Source organism: Canis lupus, chromosome 16 (genome assembly GCF_011100685.1).
Source record: "Canis lupus familiaris isolate Mischka breed German Shepherd chromosome 16, alternate assembly UU_Cfam_GSD_1.0, whole genome shotgun sequence".
Taxonomy (NCBI): Eukaryota; Metazoa; Chordata; class Mammalia; order Carnivora; family Canidae; genus Canis; species Canis lupus.
In genome coordinates, this window is record NC_049237.1 from 12,117,417 (window position 1) to 12,134,527 (window position 17,111).

The 17,111-nt window shown below is 48.6% G+C and overlaps 1 long non-coding RNA gene across 1 annotated transcript in view; it reads right to left on the reverse strand.

Annotated features, from left to right (window-relative positions):
* The window catches only part of LOC102156014, a 63,700-nt gene that overhangs the window by 29,753 nt on the left and 16,836 nt on the right, over positions 1-17,111 (reverse strand). The window lies entirely within an intron of this gene.

Below are 17,111 nucleotides of genomic sequence, written 5' to 3' on the forward strand. Positions count from 1 at the left end.
CCTGGGCAAGGGAAATGAGGGTGGAGGCCTCACAGCTTCCCCACAACTTGGAGCCACTTGTTTACCTCTGTGAAGAGCCCAGCTGACTGCCCCTCTGCTTAACTCGAGAGTCCCTGGAATTCTCTGGAAGCCACTCTGTCCATCAGCTCTTCAGAGGCCACGGCCACAGGGCCTGGAAGGATGGTGTCTGGGGCCAAGCTGCTCTCCAGATGCCACATCGCATTCCCTTCCTTTCTCTGTCCCCAGAAGAACCTCCTTTCGTGCCTCCTTTAAGGGCCTGAAAGGTAAACAGCTTCCAGACTCTTCTACCTATAACCAAAGCCCATTCATGGAAACCCAGAGGGTCTGAAAACACACCTGAATGCAATACCTACTTTCCAGAAATACACCGGGTATTCTTTTTGTCTTGCGAGGTCTCCTGTGCACTCACGCCTGGGCCCACGCACCTCGCAAGCTGAGCTGCCCCCCAACCCCAATGAAAAGACCGAACAGAATATTCCCTCAGTCCGTGTGTACAGCACGTGCTGAGGTGCTGCGCCAGGCCTCAGAGTCCCCACCCGGAGCCCAGCAGCGCCCTCAGCACCTCAGTGTGGAGGGCCACAAGCAACCCCAAGTGCAGACAGCCAGATGCACACATCATTAGGACCCCTGGGAAGGGCTGGGGACGAGTGATATGCCATGCTGGAGCAGAGGAGGGACCACTCAGAGCAGCCCCTGAGAAGGGACATTAAAACCAAGACCTCAAGGACACCTGGAGGGCTCAGTGGTTGAGCATCTGCCTTCTGCTCAGAGTGTGACCCTGGGGTCCCAGGATCGAGTCCCATGTCAGGCTCCCTGCATGGAGCCTGTTTCTTCCTCTGCCTGTGTCTCTGCCTCTCTCTCTGTGTCTCTCATGAATAAATAAATAAAATCTTAAAAAAAAAAAAAAGAAGAAGAAAAGAAGAAATTTCTTAAGGTCAAGACCTCAAGACCAGAATGGGCAGACAAGGGACCTGGGCCGAGGGCTCCACCGGCCAGGAGAGCAGATGTGGGCAGTGTCACACGGGCTTAGGGAAAACCAAGAGTTCCCTGGAGCGGCCCAAGGGAGGGGGCGAGGAGGGGAGCAGAACAAGGGGAAGCTGGAAAGGAAGGAGGGCAGGGCCTCGATGACAGACAACCTTGGGTTCGAACCCAGGTCCCAGCCCCTCAAGGAGCGGACAGCCTGAGGCAAGTCACTTGCCCTCCCTGAGCTTAAAATCCACGTCCTTCTCTGGAAAACGAGGACCATAGTAACTTTCCCACGTGGCTGCTGTGGACCGAAAATGAAACGGCGACTGTAAAGCTAAGGAACCACGATACGTGATCATGAAATAGAAGGTATTACTGCAAGCTGCTCATCTCCTCACGATCCTTGCCCACCTGTGGCGACACTAGGGAACCCCTGGGTGAGAAGACACGAGGCCCGAGAAGAAGTACTGAGACGTTTGGGAGATGGGGGGAGAGGGGGATGATTCCAGAACCTCGGGAGTCTGATGAGTGAGCACCTCCCTAACCTCGGTGGGGGCCGGTGATTTCAACAGGATTGCTGCGGATCTTTCGCCTCCCCTGTAACTGCGTTTGTGTTGCATCAGTACCACCGCGAGGTGTCCTGTTCATTTTCTGTTGCTTTCATAACAAACCATCACAAAGTTTGTGGCTTAAGAGAATGCAAATTTATTATCTCAGAGTTTCTGTGGGTTACGAGCCCCACACGGGTCCCACTGGGCTAACATCGAGCTATGGGCTGGGCTGTGTTCCCCCTGGAGGCTCTAGGGGAGAACGACTCCCAACCCACTCAAGTTGTTAGATAAATAAGATCAGTTGCTCACAGTGCTGGGCCTGAGGTCCCCATTTCCTTGCTGGCTGGAAGCTGGAACCACACGTGCCTCGTGGAGGCCTTTCTCCGGTCCTTGCTACATCTCAGAACAGCAGTGGTGCAGCAAACCCTCCCCGGGCTTGGAATTTATCTCCTCCTCTCCTCCCCCTCCTCCCCCACCTCCTTCTCACCTCTTCCCTTTCAGCCAGAGATAGTTCTGCTTTTAAGAGCTCCCACGATTACACTGGGCTCACCGGGGCCCAATCTTCCATGGTAATCTCCCTGTTTTGAAGTCTGTCATCTTAATTGCACCTGCACATAATCCAAACTATTCATTCGGAGGCTCCAGGGATGAGGGCATGGACATCTTTGGGGGCCATTCTTCAGTCCAACACAGATGCAACACGACTTTCCTGATTCGTAATAGAACAACCTAGACAGTCAACGGGGCTTTATAGCCAAGAGTTCTAGCCAGAGGGTTTGGATTCACAGAGCCTGAGAAGAAATGACAGGAACACCTCAGAGCCCCTGGGCAGGACCAGAAGGTAAGCGAGCCAGCCAGAAATTCTGGACTGAGGCCACAGGACAGAAAACCAGCTCCATGAAAGAGCAGTGGTGGATGGTGGGTGCAGAGTTCCTGGTACAAGGCAGAAACCTAGTGAGTCTAAGGGGTACAGGATGGGCAAAATGGGCAAAGGGGAAGGTGGGCCTTCCAGGTGTGGGATGAACAAGTCACGGGGAAAAAAGGCTCAGCCCAGGGGAGGTAGCCAACGGCATTGCCGTAGCTACACTTGTGAGCATGACATACAGATTTGCCGAATCACTGTGTTGTACCCTCTGAAAGTACTAGAACGTCATCAACTACACTTCACTTAAAAGGAGTGAAAAAAAGAAGAGGAAAAAGCCTAGTTACCCTACCACACAAGATCAAAGCAGCCTAGCGCAAGGTTGGCTAGATGTTGGGTCTTTAGGGCTCCTGCATTAGGAGCCCTTGGCATTTTCTGACTGCGAACAGGGTGCTCAGAACCTGCAAGTTGTCTCCCAGTGTCCCCGGCTGGAAGAACTTTGGTTTGAAGGGAGAAAACAAGGTAAGTCCTGACAGCAGGAAATATGGCAGACATAATTCACAAATGCCCTTGTCCTAGCAATTTTCCTTCTGTATTCAAATACCAAGAGGTAGAAAAATCTTCTAGTTAGTTCATGGAGATGCCCATTTGCTTTCTTGGTCTTTGATTCGTGTGTGTGTGTGTGTGTGTGTGTGTGTGTGTCATTGACTTGTAAAGTTAGGCCCCTCCCTTTCAGTCTCTGGACCTGATGAAAAGCTGATTATACTGCTCTACATTATAAAGGTGAAAAATGTAAAAATCTATAATCCACGGGAAAGATTAGAGGCAGCAGAGCCCTCCCTAGAGCATAGCACCTTGGTGTAACTGTTTGGGGTCATATCACCCAAGACACCAACAGGAGGATGAAGGAGGTGATTCAGAGAACAGACTTTCTAGAAAAAGAAGAGAAACCTCATCTCCCAGCACCCTCTCCTGCGTCACCACAGACAAAGGAGAGACAATTGTTTCAGCTTCCAAACAATAGTGCTTGTTCTTTTCCGTACTCCCCACTCCCACTCACTTCCTCATCTCTGAGGCTGTTTTTCCATCTGGCTTCTCTCTTCTCCCCCAGCAGTTCTACTGACGACCAGGCCAAATGTCGACTCTTGGCTTCAGTGTTGCTGTGGATGTTTATTTTAACTAGGTTTTCCCAGAGCGGGATTACTACAGGTTAGGGTGGGGGAGGGATACTGTTCAGTGCGGCCAGCTCTGCCCCCAATGCCCTCAGGATGGCTCAGAACCCCAGTGTAAGAGACACACTTAGCAGTCATTTTGGGCCCAAGTCTAGGTCTTCCTGTGGATTTCCATCACTTGGCAGCCGTGAGAGGCAGAGCCCAAAGTACTAGAGTCCTGTGGAACCCGCCGAGTAGGGTTGGGGGGTGGTCAGAGCAGGTTCTGTGGAAGGGCCCGGAGATGAAGTTGTGGGTGGGGTGTTGAGCTAACCCAGCAATTCCGGCAGCTGGCTGTGTGGCCTCTGGCAGGTCACCTCACCTCTCTGGAACTCAGTGTCTTCAACTATAAACCAGGGGCTTGGGATTAGATAGGACACCTCCCAGCTCAGTGAGCCTCTGAGCCTATCATGCAGCTCACCTTCTCCGATCCTTGACAAAACAAGCAGCCTATGAAGGGTCTGGGAAGTAAGGGGATTTCACATCTAAAGCCCCAATCAGGGACGCCCGGATGGCTCAGGGGTTGAGCACCTGCCTTTGGCCCAGGGCGTGATCCTGGGGTCCCGGGATCGAGTCCCGCATCGGGCTCCTATGGGGAGCCTGCTTCTCCCTCTGCCTGTGTCTCTGCCTCTCTCTGTGTGTCTCATGAATAAATAAATAAAATCTTTAATAAACAAATACCCCACAATGACACACTGTGGAAAGACTGGCCTGTGCCCTACCGCTTCTTTTTCCCAACACGGGCTCTCGCAGTTCGATTAACTTGCTAGAACACTGTGCTCCAGTATCTAATGCGCCCACCCCAACGAGACCGCAAGCTCCCGGAGGCCAGGGTGGTGTCGTCGTCCTTTGTACCCACGGCTGTGCTTCCCAAGCTCATCACGACCGAAAATAATACAGATGTCAGGGCCCAGTCCCAGCTTGCCTGAATGACAGTCTCGAGGAGCAGGCCAGTGTCCCTTTCAAAATTTCCCTGGGTGACTGTACTGAGAAGCCAGCTTACAGTGGGTCCTGGATTTGTCGAAAGCACCCGGAAGTCCAGACATCTGGTAGACTTGATGGTGATGGGAAAGAGAAGGAGAAAGGGAGGCTCCTCGCTGCCAAAAGTGAGACGCTGTCTGGCTGTCCAGGCCCAGTCTTCCTGTGCTCAGGTTGGTTTTTTCTGGAATGGCTATACTTGCCCTTCAGGATCATAAGGGTTATTTATGGGGTGACAAGCACCCTGAATTAGGGACGTGATGAGGCCAAATTCCTCTGCCAGCCCTGAGGTCCAGGGAAGGGGATCTGCCCTCTTAAGCCTACGGATAAGAAGGCGCAGCTACACTGTCTCGACTCGGGTCGGCTCCAGAACGCAGTGGCTCGTGGAGAAGGGGAAGCCGGCAGGGAAGGCAGAGGCAGGAAGGCGAGTGGAAAGGCGGGAGAGGATTCTGATCCTGTCCTCCCTCGGTGATCCCGGAGCCGATCCCGGAGAAGAGTCATCCTGGGCACCTGCCCTTGGCCTGCTGATCACCATCGGGGTTGCCTCGGTCCAGACGATCCTCGCGGCCCATAACACGGGCCAGAGACGGACTCGACAGCAGCCACTGTAGCTCTTTCCTCCCTCCACCACTGGCTGGCGCGGGACCGATGCAAAGGAAGGGGAGCCAGCTGCCAGCTGCAGGGGACGGAGGCAGCCAGGACGAAGGGCAAGGCCCTGGCCATGAGGAGGTCATTTTATTTAAAGATTTATTTATTTATTTATTTATGATAGACATAGAGAGAGAGGCAGAGACACAGGAGGAGGGAGAAGCAGGCTCCATGCGGGGAGCCCGATACGGGCCTCGATCTTGGGACTCCAAGATCACACCCTGGGCCAAAGGCAGGCGCTAAACCGCTGAGCCACTCAGGGATCCCCAAGGAGGTCATTTTAAATCAGGAGACTGGTATACACATGTCAGAGCAGCTCGTAGCCCCACGGCCCCAAGGTCTGCAGCAGCAGCAACAAGTAGGGGTTTGGTGGTGGAGGGAGGTTAGGGAGGCCACAGCTCAGTTCCTGACCATTCTAATCTGGGGGGCGGGTCGGGGGGAAGCCCTCCACCGGAGGAGATCACACTGGAACCTCAGCTGGAAAGGCCAACAGCATTAACAGCCTTAATAAGCTCACAGGTTTCCACCTGTGGTGGGCACCAGACTCTCCTGGAGAATCTTGTTAAAATTCAGATTCCTGGGCCCACCCACAGAGGGCCTGGCCCTATCGCCAGTCTTGACCCTAAGCCCTGGAGTTCCGGTGGGCAGGGGGAAGCTGGCATCTCCCTCTTGCTCTATTTCCGCATCTTAGGAAACAGATCCCACTCTTGGCCTCCACCCAGCAGGTGCATCGGCTCAGAGTCGCGTGGCCCCTGACTGGCGGCGGTGAGGCCGACCTCCTGGAGGGCCGAGCTGCCCCAGATGCCTACAATTTCAGTCACAGTTAATCCCATACTGACAGGTTCTGGTTCTGAAATGGTCCATAGGGAAATTCAGCCCCGGGGATGCATCAGGAAGGCAGCTGATACTTGAGAAGTCACTGAAAATGTGACCAGGATTGGGTTACCCCCTTTGAGCTGCTCAGGTCAGATTTCCAGATGCAGGGAAGGCCTTCTGGGGACACGGCTTCAGATGGCCTACCCCATTGCAGTGTTCTATTTTGGACTGTCATATTGCCTTGCAAAGAGAGAGAGCGTGTATCTGTGTGTGCACGTGTGTGCGCACACATGTACTTGGAAGTACAGATGTTAAGGCACCTCATAGGTGTACAGCAGCAGTAAGGCCCTGGGTGTACAGGCATAGGTCTCTGAAGATCATTGTTCATTTTTTCCTTCCTTTTACCGAGGATAAGACATTTTTACTTTCTAAGCTTTGATGGAGCACCTCCCCGGTATGTGGGCACCCTTAGGCTACCAGAACTTACAGTCTAGCTAAAAAATTCTGCAAGATAGGGATGCACATCACTTGACTTCTTTTGACTCCATTCCCAGTTTCATGGCACTCACAGAGCCCAGACCATTCCCGTTTGCCAGGATTTACTGACCAGCTATTATGTGCCCGATATTGTGCCAGGTGCTATGGAGCACACCAAAAAAGCATGATAAATACTTGGGGAGCTAAGTTTAGAAGGCATAAAATTAATCAGAGGAGAAAAGAAGACAAATTTGTAGTGCCAATAATTTGTACATAATACAAGTATCTTCCCTCCAAATCATAGTTTTTCTCAAGCCAGAGTAACAAATAGTCCCCTAAAAGGAAAAAAATTTCAGAGACCTTCCAGGGTGACTTAAAATTTTTATAAGGTTACTTGAATAAGTGTAAACATAAAAGGGACGCCTGGGTGGCTCAGTGGTTGAGCATCTGCCTCCAGCTCAGGTCGTGATCCTGGAATCCTAGGATTGAGTCCCACATCAGGTCCCTTGCATGGAGCTTGCTTCTCCTCCTTCTGTCTGTGTCTCTGCCTCTCTCCTCTCTGTCTCCCATGAATGAATAAATAAAACCTTTTAAAAAAAAAAAAAAAAAAAGCATAAACAGGGATCCCTGGGTGGCTCAGCGGTTTAGCGCTTGCCTTAGGCCCAGGGCCTGATCCTGGAGACCCGGAATTGAGTCCCACGTCAGGCTCCCGGCATGGAGCCTGCTTCTCCCTCTGCCCGCATCTCTGCCTCTCTGTCTCTCTCTCTCTCTCTCTGTCTATCATAAACAAATAAATAAATAAATCTTTAAAAAAAATGCATAAACATAAAAGTTGGTATAAATGCTTTAAATTTATAAACACCCAGGCAAATTTTTAAATTGCATGCCACGAAAAAATTCCTGAAAAGCCAAATAATTTTCAAATTAGCAACACCAATTCAATGATACTGTTTTTGCTGAAAGTGAATTAGTGCTCTTTAATAATAGAAAGAGAGAGCCTCAGGACTGGTTCTTATTTAATCGCTGGCTTTGTATTTTGACTTTGAGAATACTAATTCAGAGAGCGCTTACTTATGGAAGAGTGCTGTTCAAAATGATACTCATGATTATAAGGTTTTGCCTCCTAGTTCAGAATAATAAAACCTCACACTTAACCAAAACTTGCCACATGCAATTCTCAGCTGCCTCTTTTAGTGATGTATCATCTGATAACACTGTAAAACTGTCTAATTCAGTTGAACATGAGATTATCATTATGACACTCTTGAATCTGCATTGAATTTAATCCTACTATTGTCTGTATTCACAGAAGAAAACTTCTTTGTTGTAAATTTACTACTTTACTTACATTTAATAAGCTACAAGTTGCAAAGTATGCAACTCAGCTGAACCATGGCATATCTGGCTTTTACATGTCAGCTTGACTAGGCTAAGGGGTACCCAGAGAGCTGGTAAAAACAAACAAACACAAAAAAAAAAAAAAAAAAAAAAAAACCAACAACAAACACACACACACACAAAGATGATTTCTGGGTGTGTCTGTAATGAGGTTTCCAGAAGAAATTAACATTTGAATCAGTAGATGAGTTTTTTTGAAAAAATTGCTCTCACCAATGCAGGAGTGCATCATCCCATTAATCAAGGGCCTGAATAGAATAAAAATGTGGAAGAAGAGTGAATTTGCTCCCTCCTTGAGCTAGGACATCCAGGTTCTCCTGCCCTTGGGCATCCGCACTTCAGTTCTCAGGCATCAGATCTCAGTCTGTGAGACTTACATCATTGGTTCCCCTGGTTCTCAGGCTTCTGGGTTTGGACTGGAACCACACAACCAGTTTCTCTGGGCCTCCAGCTTGGAGATGGCAAGTCATGTGACTTCTCAGCCTCCATAATCATATGAGCCAGCCCCTCATAATAAACTTCTTTCTATATATCTTTACATATCCTATTGGTTCTGTTTCTCTGGAGAACCCTGCTAATGCCGATGTGAAAGTGCAGTGGTACAGGTGCAAGTTCTTTGGCCTCCAGCGTGCTTCCCCAGCTCCACGTTGGAAGAGGACACAGTTCTCCCCCACTCAAACTTCCTTATTTGAAGCTACAAAGCTTCATTCATACAACCACTGTGACTTCATTTGACTTTCACTTGGCACAAATGGGATTGGGTACAAAAATTGTAAATGCCAGCATGAAAATATTATGACAGCTTCGAATGATCATCCAGGAAATCTTAGATTAACATTTTTACATTTTCACTGAATTAAAATTATAAAGTTAAAAAAGTGTTGTAAAACAATCAGAAGGGGCATCTGGGTGGCTCAGCCGGTTAAGCATCTGCCTTTGGTTCAGTTCATGATCCTGGGGTCCTAGGTTGGAACCCCAAGTCAGGCTTCCTGCTCAGCGGGGCGTCAGCTTCTCCCTCCGCCTCTGCCCCTCCCCCTGCTAGTGCTCTCTCTCTTTTTCTCTCATATAAAAAAAAATAAAATCTTAAAAAAAATTTCAGAAACCCCTGAGAACGCTAAGAGGCACCCATTACCCTTCACTCCGACCTCCCAGTTCCCATTTCTCCATGCCAGGCTTCACTGGAGCATACTCAAAACTCAGGTTCATTAAAAATATGAACTTGACATTGAAGGGGAAGAGATAAAGCTGAGCATTACATGAATAGGACTTTGTCAGACTGCAAAGGGAAAGCATCTAAGGTGTTAAGCCCTCCACATAAGGTGCAGCCTTCATACCTAACCCAGTCCTCAGACCTGAAATCCCCCTATCTCTGCTCAAAGCATCTCCTTTCATCCCAAGTCAGAATCTCCAATTATCTGCTGGGAAAACCAGAGCCCTGTGCACCAACAGTGACGTCAACGTCCGCCACAACCTCCTCTACCCCTGTTAGTATTATTCTCAGGTCTACCTCACGTAGTCTGGAGGCAGGTCCTGAGAACTTTCCTAGATTGCCACTGATGGCCACTAACACCTCAATTCCCAAGAGCAGCCCAATGGATTTGGAATTCCCACTTTCCTAATGGGTCCAGCAGAATCTTCTAGGTTAAGTTGCCTTTGTGATCTCTCATCTGAAAGATTATGTACTGTTTCTTTAACCATTGGATCTGTTGAAACAGGTCCATTTACACACACACACACACACACACACACACACACAGCACAGCCCAAACAATGCTCAAAGACAGTAGCTTCCACTGGGAAGATAATAATCTCCTAGGCACCATCTCCATCCATGAGGACAGAAAATCCTATTACTATACAGAACAGTGTTTACTTTCTTTCTCTCTTCTTCGCCAGCTTACAGAATGAGAAAAAGATCACACGTTCCTTAGTAGCTGGTCCCTCAGAACAAGAAAAGCTGTGAGCTGACCCTTCTAGTGAGAACTCATCTAAATTATTTGCCAATGGCTTTTGCCCTCTTGGTGACTGGCCATTGAGGGAAGGGAAGGCTGTGAGGTTCTCTTCTAGTTATAAGGTTTATAGCTTCTCAAAATAGTGGGCAAATATCAACAGTTTCTGAGTTATCAAGGAGGCTTCATGAACAAGGGAAGGGCTGAGTCGACATTTGAAGAGCAAGTAGGCTCAGCATAGATGTAGTGGAGGTGTGGGTTGGGGCAGGTGAAAGGAGAAGAAAGAGTGAGATAAAGGCATCAAGGAAGGCAAAGAACCTGCCCTGGGCCAGAGGGTGTGAGGACACTGGGACAGGAGGAAACAGAAGAACATGGGAATAAATAACTAAGGTGGGCAGATTATAGGGCCACTAATGTAACAGACTCAGTTTGGGCTGAGTCCAAAAGGCCATGGGAACCACTCTATTTATGTGAGTAGAAAAGAGAGAATTTAGAAATAAAGTGGTATCTGGGACAGATATATCTGACAGTGGTGAACAGGATGGATTGGTCTAGACACAAGTTAAGGAGTTACTGCAATAATTCAGGTAATGAAGCCTAAATTGTTTGACTCTAGTTCCAAATGGGCAAGTGCTGGGTCACGCTATGATAGATCCGAAGTCCACAAGTGGTGCCTCTCAGACAGGAGAAGCTCACTTCTTCAACTCAGATAGGCTAAAGCCTAGTGACCAGGAGGTATCAGTAATGGAACCCGGGTGAGGACTACCAAAGTCTCCCACTATGTTTAGATGGACACCAGACCTACACGTGTCTGGCTCAAAGAGCCATGATCTTCTGTGTTCTTTTTTATTTAAAAAATGTCACCAGAATCTCCCAGCCTTTTCCCAGTCTACTCCCACTAGTCTAGAGCAACAAAGAGATATGAGGCAAGCCCAATAACTCCCAGAATCTCAGGGGTAGGAACACTCCAATGGCACTCCCGTCCTATGCCAGTATCAGCCATCTAGTGCCACAATGTTGTTGTAGAACAAACAACCACAAAACCCCAGTGGAGTACAAAAATAGATATTTCTATTTGCTTTTGAGTCGATGGATTGGCTGAACCATCTTGCTAATCTGAGCAGGCTCACTCATGTGTTTGGCAGATCAGCTGAGGGCCAGCTGGTTTAAGATGGCCCCAGCTGGGATGACTCAGCTCCATGTGCCTCTCAGTCTCCAGGAGCTAGCCCAGTTTTGCTCACATAAGGTAGCAGAAGTTGAAGATGAGGAAGAAAGCAAACGAGTTTTCACAAGTCTATACTTCAGTCTAATTTGCTCCCATCCCGTTGGCCGCAGCAAGTCACACATCCTGCAAAGCCACACACAAAGGGCAGAGATACAGAGAGTTCATTAATGGGGACCATTGATGACATTACTGTATCACCATGCCAGAAAAAGACTAGAAGAAATTTGAATTCCTTTTCTTTTAAGATTTTATTTGTTTATTTGAGAAAGAGAGTGAACACACAAGCAAGGGGAGGGGCAGAGAGAGAGGGAGAAGCAGATTCCCTACAGAGCAGTAAGTCCCATGCAAGGCTCTATCCGAGGACTCCGGGATCATGACCCGAGCTGAAGGCAGACACTTAACCAACTGAGCCACCCAGGCACCACAGAAGAGATTTGAATTCCAAAAGCAGATCAAGACCTGGATTGAGGAAGGAAATCTCCATGGTGATGTTAGGAAGGAAACGGTACAACTGGCCACCAGGAGAAGTGAACCTTTAGTGTTAGAAAGGACTGATGAGCCTTGGGGCACCTGGGTGGCTCAGTTGGCTAAGCAATCCAACTCTTGGTTTTAGCTCAGGTCATGATCTGGGATTGAGCCCCGTGCCACGTTCTGTGCTCGGCAAGGGATCTGCTTGATGATTCTCTCTCTCCCTCTCCCCTTGCTTGTTCTCTCTCTCTCTCTCTCTCTCTAGTTACAAAATGGGTAAATAAATCTTAAAAGAAAAAAAAAGAAACAGATAAAAAAAGACTGATGAGCTTCAAACACACCCCAAGAATGAGGGCTCATTCTTACCTCTTGGCACCTATGGGCAGTGTGAGCATGGACAATGAGTGGCTATTTTGGTCTTCACTGCAGGTGATCACAAATACTTTTGCTTTCCCTACCAACTGGATTCTTCCCTTCTGCATTCATATATAATCTCTTCACCTTTCTCGCTTGACTTCATATGCCTCTCCAGCCAGGCATTCTTGAAATATAAGGAGGAAAAGGAGTAGATGGTGACCTTCTATGGCTATTCCATCAAACTGGTATAGTAAGATGTAAGTTAGAAGCAGAAGGTCCTGGTCATGACCAGCTGGGGAGAAGAAGACCAGATCTTGACCTGCTTATGTCATTGGAAAGACGGCAAAGGTTAGAACATGGTCATGGCGTGCCTTTTACTCTTGACCATGAGAGGTGGAATAATCCAACTTGTGCAAGATGTGGGCAGCCTCCTCAAACTTCAGAAAAGAAATGAGACATTCACTTTACAAAATTCCCAAGACCCCACTTCCCAAGGATGATTCCTCCTACAAGAAAGATCCTGAGATCAGACCTGTAAAGTTGAAGAAGGCTCCTGGCTTCCTGATGAGACAGAGGAACAACCTGAGGTGAGCAGATTTGAAGCAAAGGGCTTGGGGAACAGCCCTTTGACATGCCCAGGAGCCAGGGCAACTGGCATTGGAGGAAAGTGAGAGCCAATAGCATGGGAATGGCTTCTGGGGAGGATGCAAGAACAGGGCTCAGCTCAGAGAAGCAGAGGGGCAGACCGAGGAGCCATAATCAGCAGGAAGCTCTGCAAACAATACTGGAGGTGACAGCTGGGGGAAACAAGAGCCAGCCAGTAGGGCATGTGGCCTGTGTTCCAGCCCAGGTCAGGGAGCAAGAGCTGGCATCTGTGACCAAAATGGGCCAAAGCAAAAAGCACAGCCTCAGACTGGGGTGCTCAGGGGGCAGCAGACTGCCAAGAAAAATAAAAATTCCAGGGCTGGCCAGTTGGCCAAAGCAAGGCCCCAGGCAAGCATCGGAGATGGTGAGGGGAGCACCTCAAGTAGATGATCAGTGCCCACACATCTATGTGGGGCTGGGACAGTGACAGGGACTGTGAGGGCCACTTCCCTCACCTGAGCAGCATTTGCTCCCTCAGATCCCTACAACCAGCAGTAGAATCTAATCATAGATGTGAAATGCTGACCCGCAGAGCGTAGGAGGAGGTGATGGGAACAGGAGGGACCGTGCATTCAGAAGCAGGTTGTACAGAGAATTCTTACACCTTCTCTGTCTTCTGTCTGGAGATGGACGAACCTATTGGTCACTTATTAGAAGTAGGGGGTCAGTTATATCGTCCTCTCCTTCATCTGGGAACGTCAAACTCCCCTTCCCCTAGGAATGAAAATAATAACGCTGAGTCATAAGATCCCAGATACATGTTAGTAAGGCAGCAGGCCAGTGACTTTGCCCTGAATATCACTCAGGTCAAACCAACTGCCCTAAAAATTAAAAACAAAAAACAAAAAACAAAAAACAAAAACAAAAAAAAAAAAAACCCACTTTTTTTTTTTTTTTTTTTTAAGTTGACCTAATGCAATAGGCGACAGCCTGCAGAGGAGTCCGGCTCTCTGGCTGCTGGTTCAGCAGTTAGAATGGTGCTCATTGCCTCCTTCTCCTAAGAAGAGAGCGCCACCTTGTGTGGAAGCCCTGAAGTCCAGGATAGGTCAACCCATTATTTTATTTTAGCTCACCAGGTTTCTAGAAGACCTGGGCCCTCCTGTCTAATTGCTGGACTACACTGACACAGCATATTATAAGCAAAATAAGGTATCTCTGAGCACGTTAAGCTCTTGCCAGGTCCAGGAGGTGATGCTAAAGATGTACCTGGTCCCTGGAAGGTACCCTTCAGCATAGTTTTTGAGGACCTACTACTCGTCTTCTTCAATTTGGGGCTTCATAGAAGTAGAAACTCTGTGTACCCGAAATTCCCCTATTTAAAGCATGTCTGTGAAGTACAGGCTTCCTACAAGCTCCCCCATTCAAGTCTGAAGCATCCCGGTAGGCTTTCTGCACGAGCGTGTGGGCCAGCCACAGTGCTGCCGTGGGCAAGCCAGCAGCGTGCTGGTGAATCAGCTCTCTTGCAAGAGTGGCCCTGCTTTTGCACCATTTGCTGGTTTCCTTACTGCAGATACTCCCACCGGGGCTGATTTCAAGGACCAGCATGATGACATCACCTGCTCCTGAGCTGTGGGGAGACACATACCACTGGCCCTTCGCAGTAGGTGCAAGCTCGCTCCAGGGCGCCACCCGGCTCACAGCCCCACGTCTTGGGCTCATCTGTGGAGAATGTCTCCCGCTCCCTGCTCAGAAGTAAGTAAACAGTCAAAAGGGTCAGAAGAGCTGATGGAAACAGACCAGATTGGGAAATCCAAAGATCCAAAAAAAAAAAAAAAAAGAAGAAGAAATCCAAAGATCTACAAAAGCACCAGGCAACACTAGGAAGAGGGATGGGAAGCAAAGAAAAGTTGCCTTTCATGCTTTATAAGGACACAGAATTCCAGGGATGGGGTCTTGGATGCAGTGTTCAGATGGACAATAATACATGGAGGCACCTAACACAGAGTGTGTGCTCAATAGGTTGTCGTGGTGGGCGTTAAGACTACAACTCTTTGAGTTGCCTCAATGGGGCACATATCTTGACAAATCTGTCATTTTCTTCAATTAAGTTCTAAGAGGAATAACTGTACCTTTTTCATCCTCCAACAGATATACTCAGCCTCTCTGAAAGGCCCTGAATGTTTTCATCTTTCAAGTGAGATTGGCAACCACACCGTCAACCAGCACAACACTACTGGGAAAATGACATTTATTGAGTACCTAATGCATAATAGGCAATTAATAGAAGATCTCGTTTCTTTTTTGTAGCAACTCTATAAATAAGATGCTATGGCTTTCCTTTCATAAAGAAACTGGGGTTCTGACATATTAAGAGATTAGTCCACAGCTGTTTGGTGAGATAGTGCCTGAACTGAGTGGTTCAAATTGGGACTTTTTGGGCTCAAAGTATATCACTCTCACCATGCATCCACACCACCCTTGAATGAGAGAAGTCAGATCAAAGAAAGCATTGTCACTAGTTTGCAAACCCCATTCTGCGTATCACATCACTGTTCATGTGAAATGGAACCCTGCGTTTGTGCAGTGCACAACCTGTGCACCCTTCTGTGGCCATGCATGTATTTCCCTCCTCTCTTCCCTGTTACTTGTCCACAGGGCCATTTTCTCTTCCTTAGTTACACTAAAGCAGAAAAAGAAAGTTAAAAAAAATTAAAAACAAGCCCACTTCCACTTAAGTGAAAGACGAAGATTTTCTTTTCAGAGACCTGATGGAAGGGAGAGAAAAGATGGTGGCCACTGAAAACAGGAGTGGAGGATGGTCTGGACTCTGGAGGGATGAGGAGCAGTTAAAACGGAAGAAAGGAGACCCTTCAGTCAGCTCAGTAAGAATGAGCTGCCCAAGTGGAAATTCCCTGCCAAGTTCTCCCACGAACATCCTAGACATATGTAATTCCCCCTGACCTACAGGTAGGGAACCTGGGGCGGGCGCACCAAAGGACAACTGCTTTGTGGCCAAGGGGTACCTGAACAGAAATCGGAGCAGGGAGGGGCATAACCCTGCAAGCAGGGGCAACATAGAACACCCAACCACCTCACAAGTACTGCACACCCCACCACTGTGGGTACACATACCACCCAAACGGCGCAAGCAGTGCCGGGGATAAAATTATCACCTTGCATAACTGCCTCCAGAATTTCTCTTTGAGGGGAGACTGTCTGGAAGAGTAAGTTGGTGAATGCTGGGGCCTAATAGTGAACCCCTGAGGGGCATAGATGATGTCCTGGGCATAAGGGCTTCCAAGGAGAAGGAAGGCAGGGCAGCTCTGCTGGGGAGGAAGTACAGCTGGGTGTGGGGGGAGGGGAAGAGAGGGGAGCGAGAGGAGGGGGAGGGGGAGGCCAACAGGAAGACAGGAGAAGAGAAGTCAGCAGGGTGCAGAACACTGTGTGAAGGGCTGGGGTGCCCCCTCCCTCAAGCACCCCACTCCAGGAAACATTCAACAGGTGCGAATGGGACTCTGGCCACTGAAGAAGCATCTGCGGTCATATCTGGGCTGCCAAGGTGTGGGCCTGGGACACAGACAAAGACTAAGGGACCAGCAGGCTGTGGTGGTGGCCTGACTCCAACAACCTCTTCATCCCTAGAATTTGAAGAAACAGCAGGTTTCCTAAATAGCAAGTTTAGCTATACCGTGCGACATTGGGAGGCCCCAGCTGATATCTGGCTTACGTAAGTTTAGAGGATGGAGGGAGAAAACATAATTCCCAGCGTGAGAGGGTTCAGAGAATGCTTCGCAGAGCAAGACTTAGCAGTAGAGCTTTGCTAGCTAAGAAGATGCTGCATTGCACATGCTCGGAGGCCCTTCCCATCATTTCACCAAGTAGGTAAGTCACCCCACCCTCCTTCCTGTGGCCCTGAGCAGTGCCAGGGGAAAGGAAAGGCAGGTTTCTCCCTGCTTCTTCTGAAAGTGTGGAAGAGCTCAGGGAGAAATGTGGGGTGAAGGAAAGGAAAAGCCTTTACCAACCACTCCCTCCCCCCCCCCCAAAAAAAACCAGCTGGACATGTTTGCCTTCTACCTCTACCTATTGCAGAGGCCCAGAGGGCTAAGTATAATTGACAGGAAGGGAAAACCCTTATTTAAATTTTGAATACTTGGGGATCAGAAATTTGTTCTTATGCTATGGGAATAACTTGACTATTTTGCCAATGTCTAACTGTACATATTTTAAGACATGCCTCTGCCTAAAGCTAATAAATGCTTAATTTTGGTGTAACTAGCATTGGATCCATTGACCTAGAGGTGCAATTCCAAGTAGTTGCCCACTTGCAGGTGTAGCACATGGTTGGAACACAGCAGATGTCTGTGGGACAGAGGAGCCAGTCTCCGCAGCTGAGCGAGACAGCCACCATAAGCTCTGGAATTCTGAATGGGAAGTAAAGGGGTTTGAAGGCAGAGGGCACTGTCCTGCCAGACACCGAGGATGGACCTTGCCCGGAGCTCCTCTAGCTTGCAGAAACTACAGTGAAGGGCTCGGATCCAAGCATTCCAGAGGCTACCAACATCTTCCCAGCCCGCACGATGGGTTTCTCTGCTTTGCTTGTTT